Here is an 8,095-nt window from a genome sequence, read left to right as displayed (position 1 = left end):
TTCAGAACTGAAGAAGGCTTTTAACAAATGATTGAGATGATAATTTCATTTCACTTAAAGTGTTTATGAGGTAATAAATTAAGTGAGAAGTGAAATGACTTTTATGCAGTCTTTGTGAATCAGTGAAGTTTTCTCTTCGCTTTAGAGGAAATTGAGGTTTAAGGCATCCCCAAAAGTTGATTCTGATGAACAGACATTTGGGGACCAATTGGTCATGAGAATTTGCATATCAATGATCTAGGAACTGACCTCCCAGCCTATTGTTCCTTCAGTGGTGCTAGTTTCAGTCATTATGCAAGTGTACTGTTTATAGGATTGGGGAAACCTGCAGTCAGCTGAGACTGAAGAAGTCACGATGAGTGGTGAAACGTTACAACATTATGTTAACACTATGAGTCTATGAGTTAAAAAGAATCATGCACTCACATTGGGTGGATCTAATTGTAATTTCATAATTTCTACTAGCATCAGCATTTCCCGTGAAATGCTGGTTCGCAGCCACAGGCCATGGTATTTCATGCTTGTTGTGGCAAATGCAGCCTGGCGCTGCTAGCCTCAAGCGGAGATGAAGATTGTTCTGCTAAGATCACTAATCCAGCATTACATTGAGATTTTATGAATAGTATTACAAGAGACCTTTCTAGAAACAGCTTCTATGGAGTTCTGCTTTAATGTGCCTTGCATACTCTGAATGTGGGGGTTTTCTGTCCAAAAAATGTTTGTTTTTATACATACCTGAGTTCAGTAGGCAAACTCACTAATCCGTGTGGCTGACTGACTCACGTGGGGGAATGTACGACAGGGTGTGTCTTAGACTGCCAGTACTGTAGTGATCTGAATTTTGTAAAGATGAAATTCTGCCATACCTGTTAGCTGATCTGTGTTTGGATTAAAACAATTAATGAACAAATACAGAAAGAACAAAGCGATTCAGTTCTATATCTGGTATTTGTGTGGCACATCGCATGGCATTTATTGTCTATGAAGAAATAGGGAAATATTTGAATATATGTGAGAACTGACAAAAAGTGAGATTTAAACAACTATCAAGAGAACACTTTCTTGCACACGGCTGTAAGTCACTAGCGACTAGCTTTAGTTTCTAATATTTGCAGTGTCTGTTAGTTTTGATGGACTTTGGAATACGAATGGGGTGAATGAGTTTTAAATGTTACTTGTACATGTGCCATTATACTGGCAGCAACAATGGAGTCAGTAAAAACTCTGTCCTAGTTTGGGTTTGCAGTGTGTACAATCTACTGGTAACATCAGAAAACGCTTCAGTTAGTGTAGCTGACGGTTACTAACCTGGCGTGATTTTAATTGTTATTGTTTTTGGAAGCATCATTAGCTGTATATGTGTATAAGCTGATAAGAGTAACGCTAGCATGTGAATCAAAAATGTATTAATGTATAAACAAATATCAATTTATAATTGTCTCTGAATAATGGGGAAGGCTGAAGATAACACAAGAGTGGACAGACTCCTGTTGCTTTCATATAATGTGCAGGCCAGTTACACATAAGCCACATTTCCAATTCTTTAACTGAATTTAATCAGTGTAACTGTGTCATATAATTGTTCAGTCATTAAACACTCTGATGTTTCGGACTGCATGTTTAAAGTATTGCTGTTATTGCTGTGCATTTTGTTTTTAAAGCATATTTCCAATCACTGCATGTAATGTTTAAGAAGGTTCAGGTTGACACAATGGTTGCATTTAATGAATTGCTTCTTATCCACTTCTATTTGTTAGTCTTTAATCCCATGGAGTTGCTGTAGCATATATTCTAGCAGCTGTTTCACGGTTAAAAACCCTGCTAATGATTTCTGACCACTGAAAATAAAGGGATAAAGGGATTGGATAAGTGGAAGAGAAGGGATGGATGGAAATAAAGGGATTTTATTCTGATGTGGGTTAGGAAATACTGACTTTGTATTAACATAATGCAGCTCTTAGTAGAATATGACCATCCATCCATCCCATCCATCCATTTTCATCCGCTTTGTCCGGGGCCGGGTCGCGGGGGCAGCAGCCTAAGCAAAGAGGCCCAGACCTCCCTCTCCCCAGCCACCTCCTCCAGCTTATCCGGGGGAATACCAAGGTGTTCCCAGGCCAGCCGAGAGATATAATCTCTCCAGCGTGTCCTGGGTCTGCCCCGGGGCCTCCTCCCGGTGGGACATGCCTGGAACACCTCACCCAGGAGGCGCCCAGGGGGCATCCTTGTCAGCAGCAGCAGCTGCTCTACTCTGAGCCCCTCCCGGATGGCCGAACTTCTCACCCTATCTCTAAGGGAGAGGCCAGCCACCCTTCGGAGGAAGCTCATTTCTGCCGCTTGTATCCGCGATCTCGTTCTTTCGGTCACTACCCACAGCTCGTGGCCATAGGTGAGGGTAGGGACGTAGATCGACCGGTAAATTGAGAGCTTCGCTTTTACACTCAGCTCCCTCTTCACCACGACGGACCGGTGCAGCGTCCGCATTACTGCAGCTGCAGCCCCAATCCGTCTGTCGATCTCCGGCTCCCTTCTCCCATCACTCGCGAACAAGACCCCGAGATACTTGAACTCCTCCACTTGGGGCAGGAACTCATCCCTTTTCCGGCTGAGAACCATGGCCTCAGATTTGGAGGTGCTGATCCTCATTCCCGCTGCTTCACACTCGGCTGCGAACCGCTCCAGTGCGAGCTGGAGGCCCCCACCCGATGAAGCCAACAGAACCACATCATCTGCAAAAATCAGAGATGAGATTCTGAGGCCACCAAAGCGAAAGCCCTCCGCCACTTGGCTGCGCCTAGAAATCCTGTCAATAAAAATTATGAACAGAACCGGAGACAAAGGGCAGCCCTGGCGGAGCCCATCACCCACCGGGAACGAGTCCGACTTATTGCCGGCAATGCGAACCAAGCTCTTGCAACGGTTGTATAGGGATCGAATGGCCCGTAGCAATGGGCCAGACACCCCATATTCCCGCAACACCTCCCACAGGACACCCCGAGGGACACGGTCGAATGCCTTCTCCAAGTCCACAAAACACATGTAGACTGGTTGGGCAAACTCCCATGCACCCTCAAGTATCCTGGAGAGGATAAAGAGCTGGTCCAGTGTTCCGCGACCAGGACGAAAACCGCATTGTTCCTCCTGTATCCGAGGTTCGACTAACGGACGAACTCTCCGTTCCAGCACCCTGGCATAGACTTTCCCAGGGAGGCTGAGGAGTGTGATCCCCCTGTAGTTGGAACACACCCTCCGGTCCCCTTTCTTGAAGATGGGGACCACCACCCCGGTCTGCCAGTCCACAGGTACTGCCCCTGATCTCCACGCAACATTGCAGAGGCGTGTCAACCAGGACAGCCCTACAACGTCCAGAGCCTTCAGGAACTCGGGGCGGACCTCATCAACACCAGGGGCTCTGCCACCAAGGAGTTGTTTAACTGCCTCAGTGACCTCGCCCCCGGAAATTGGCGGGTCATTCCCCTCATCCCCAGACTCTGCTTCCTCCTCGGAAGACGTGTCAGTGGGATTAAGGAGGTCCTCGAAGTATTCCTTCCACCGCCTGACAATTTTCTCAGTCGACGTCAGCAGCGCTCCGCCAGCACTATACACAGTGCAGGTAGAGCACCGCTTTCCCCTCCTGAGACGTCTGATGGTTTGCCAGAATCTCTTCGAGGCAGCCCGAAAGTCTTTTTCCATGGCCTCTCCGAACTCCTCCCACACCCGAGTTTTTGCTTCAGCCACTGCCCGAGCCGCATTCCGCTTGGTCTGTCGATACCTGTCGGCTGCCTCCGGAGTCCCACAGGCTAACCAAGCCCGATAGGACTCCTTCTTCAGCCTGGTGGCTCCCTTCACCACCATTTGGTTCGGGGACTACCACCACGGCAGGCACCAACCACCTTGCGGCCGCAGCTCAATGCAGCAGCTTCGGCAATGGAGACGCTGAACATGGTCCATTCGGACTCAATGTCCCCAGTCTCCCTCGGAATGCTGTTGAAGCTCTGCCGGAGGTGTGCGTTGAAGATCCCGCGGACTGGGGCCTCTGCTAGACGTTCCCAGCACACCCTCACTACGCGTTTAGGTGCACCAGGTCTGTCCAGCGTCTTCCCCCGCCACCTGATCCAACTCACCACCAGAATATGACCAGTTATACTGAATAGGCTTAAAGTATCAGAAATAAAACCTGCTGCATGTAAAAGTTGATTTGAGGCACAGTTGCCAGTACATTCAAGTAATCCGCCAGCATGTAAACTGAGTTGTATGGACTTTTCCAACTATACTGTCTATAAATTATTTAGCTAGATTTTACATTTTTAGAGCAATCATAGCTTCTTCAATTCCCCAGAGGTTAGAGGAGATTGTGGTTTAAAGTATGATAGTTCCCATTCATAAAGCTCAGGAAGTAAAGGTATGAGTAATAGGCAAAATATTGTTGTACTGCTAGTCTGATTAAGTGAGGCATGATGAAACACCCTTTCATGCAAACTGTGTAAAATGTGGCGGAACAGATAAGTAAGTTCAAATGTCTCTAAGTGAATCAGTAAGACTAACAAAACATTCATAAGAGCATTGATTGCTTCTCCTGCTCTTGGCTGTGAGGCAATTGGCCCACTGAATTGTGCAATCCTGCTCTAACTGCTAACATTAGCATTGTGGCCAGCTAGGTTATTGTCATTTATGTCAATAGACAAACCCACTGGTGAGCTCAGCATAGAGATGAATGGGCCCAGTCCTAGGCAGCCATCAGCATAGCTTATTATGAAATACTGCCTGTGGAAATATAGCACATGTGTTACCACTTTGAGGCCATCTTAGCCCTGCCTCAAACTGTAACTCTAATTTAGAGTAAATATTTATTGGAAGGTAAATGGACTGATTCTTATATAGCGCTTTTCTACTCTCCCACTCAAAGCAACAACAACATGCCTCATTCACTTCTAAACTCAAGTGCAACTAATAAACATTCACACTCTGATGAACACATCGGAGGGCAATTTGGGGTTAGTATCTTGCTCAAGGATATTTGGCATGCAGACTGGGGGAATTGAACCACCAACCTCCTGATCAGTAGCTGATCTGCTCTACGACCTGAGCCACAGCCACCAGTAATGGAAAACAGTTTTGGTGTGTCTCATTTAGAATGATCAATTTCTTTGTCACCTGATTGCCAAGACCGTGAAACACAGTCTTAAAAAACAAATAAATATTCAGATATCATGGGTTATGATTAGCATCTGCATCAGCGATGACTTGGACCTCACAGGGATTCACTTTTGTGTTTGCTTTTTAAAAATGCTATATCTGTATACTAGTTCAAGATTGCAACTTATTTAGGCTATAGTGTCTACCATGAAGCATCCTGAGGCTTTTAGATTATTATGAATGTTAACCTCTTAACTTAGGGTTAGAGTTGGGGTTAGGTTGGATTTTAGTCACATGTTGAACATGGATAGTTTCTGCAACTATCGAATCAAGTCTCTTACTTGCAACACCATGAATATGTTCCAGCAATGGTATCCCTGAAGGTGTTTGGTTTTTTTAGATTGAAACACCATATGTGTCTTACCCCACATTAATACAGCACACATGCATGTGATGCCGTCAATAGAGGGGAACTTGTGCGCTGACAGAAGTTCCAGATGGAGACCTTGAGCCATGCGGGAACAAAGCCATGAATAGACTTCTCCTAGTATCTGGCTGAATCATAGTGCAAACTAAATAAAATACGCTTTTAGGCCATGTACACCAAAGTCCATCTGGAAGTAAGTCTTGCCACCAAGTAACAATTTGGGCAGTCATTTTGAAGTATAATCTAAAGTCACATAAGAACTGCATGTATGGAATTACCTGTCAAATCTAATGAGAACAGTTGCTCATTTAGAGGGTCGCCACAGTGGATCATCTCCCTCCATCACACTCTGTTCCTCTGATACACTCAACATGTTCAACTTTTCCACCTCCAGCTTCACCTCCTGTCTTTTTGTCAGTGTAACCATATGCAAACCATACACCATGGCATGTCTCAGTGCCATCTACCTTTCTTTCCATTCCTGCTGCTATCCTTCTGTCACAAATCATCCTTGATACTCGTCTCCCCCCACTCCACCCTGCTTGCACTCTCCTTCACCTCTCTTGTGCACTGTCTGTTGCTTTGGACGGTTGACCCCGGGTATTAAAACTCATCTACCTTCACTATCTTTACTCCACCTGTCTTTCTCTCATTCACACACATATTCTGTCTTGCTTCTGTTGAATGTCATTAATCTTCGCTCCAGTGCATACCTCCACCTGTCCAGATTCTCTTTCACCTGCTCCCTACTCTCACTACAGATCACAATGTCAGCAGCATCGTAGTCCATAGAGACTCATGTCTGATCCCATCTGTCAATCTGTCCATCACTACTGTGAACAAGAAGGGGCTCAGAGTCAGTTCCTGATGTAACTTTGATTTCCCCTTAGTGAGTGTCATGTCTCCCTTTATTAGGTAATGTCACTGGTCAACCTTCTGCTGCTGCCATTCACATCTGACCCAGTCTGGGTACTCTACAATCACACTAGAGTGGATATTGTTAGTGCTCTCGTGAAGCTCATGGCCCTCTAAATCTGGCCACCTTTCCAATGTTGTTCTTATACCCACACTATGGCCATGGCCATTTACCTCTATATGAACACCTTTACCTCCCTTCCATTGTGGCGAAAATAAAGAGCAGTGCTTTCCCATCTTTCCTAACCACCACTTTGGTGCCCCCAAGTTAGACCCTTAACTCTGAGCTGCTCCAGTGGAGCTGCTCCAGTGGAGCTGCTCAGTGCCAATAGATCTATTGTACTGGACAGCATGTAACTGTGCAAGCATCGACGGGGCATAACTGAAAGGGAAGACTTGCTTTCCTCTGAACTTCCATCGCAGAATAAATTTGTGAACTAAACATCCACACAAGCTGCTAGAGATTAGAAACAAATTAAAATGCAACATTTTTCAGGAATATATGTACCCATTATCTGTATCCATTATTTGCATAAAAGATCATCCTTTATTCAATCAATTTCTTGTCAGTCTTCAAACCTAATGTTGGAATTTTAACATTTAAAAACTTCTAGTTGCACTTCTTTTGCTTATTCACCAGTGTGCAGGTTCACTCTGTCTTTGGATAAGCTTTGTCTAATTCCTCTATGAATAAGCAAGTTCATGTAGGTCTTCAGTTCACTATCTCCTCTTGCACTGTGTGTCAGAAAGATCCCCCTAATCCCTACAGCAAAACCTCCCTCTCAGTATACACATAGGCTCTGTAACAGAAGAAAAGTATATATATATTTTTTCCATATCATTAGAATTGATCTCGACCTCGGCCCGGCCGATGAGCAGAACCCTGTACGGTCTGTCTGAATGCAAAATTCATGTCTTATCTCGGAAAATGTGGCTCAGAGATTCCAGCCACCTCCCGGGCCTTATCATCAAAAAACACAAGTTTGCAGCAGCGTGAGGGGAAACGGTGCAGAAATTCAGAAATGGAACAGACTCTGAATGATTGGGCAAATAAAATAGGTAAAACCAGAAATGTAGTGTTGTACTACAAAGGTGGAGGAATAAGATGTTGATGAGCTGCAATGCGCAGGAAACTTGTTGAGTGACTGGTCTCTATTTCTCAGTGTGCCTGGCAGCCTGTGAAGCCATCAGTCACCCAATCTCTGAGCCTAGAAACAGCCCCGACTGCCTAAAACTGTGAGACCATTTCAGCTCCATCTCAGAGCATCGCAATCAACAGACTGAAACGGAGGTTTTATTCCTCTCCGCATCCACAGCCCACTGCTTCCTGTCGGCCTGCATATCTGCGCGCTGCAGACAACTGCTCATTAGATAATGCTAAACTGGCACTCCCAAGCATGAGGTTTGCTAAACACTGTGGTGATGGCTGACTTCATGCAGTTTGTGATGAAAGCGTTTGTACAATAGTCTGTTTTCCCCCATTATCCCGTGAGGGGCTAACAGGCGAGAGAGGCACCTCTTGGAACTGTTATTCACTTTGCAATACAGCAGCAATTTGAATGTTTGAATGCTGAGCTCATTCAGAGTGAAAGCGATCATACACCAGGTCAGATCCAA

The sequence above is a fragment of the Mchenga conophoros genome, linkage group LG12 (genome assembly GCF_057382185.1).
Source record: "Mchenga conophoros isolate Kocher_MC1m ecotype Shallow Benthic linkage group LG12, M_conophoros_male_GT1.1, whole genome shotgun sequence".
In the NCBI taxonomy this organism is placed as follows: domain Eukaryota; kingdom Metazoa; phylum Chordata; class Actinopteri; order Cichliformes; family Cichlidae; genus Mchenga; species Mchenga conophoros.
Note: the sequence above shows the minus strand (reverse complement) of the source record.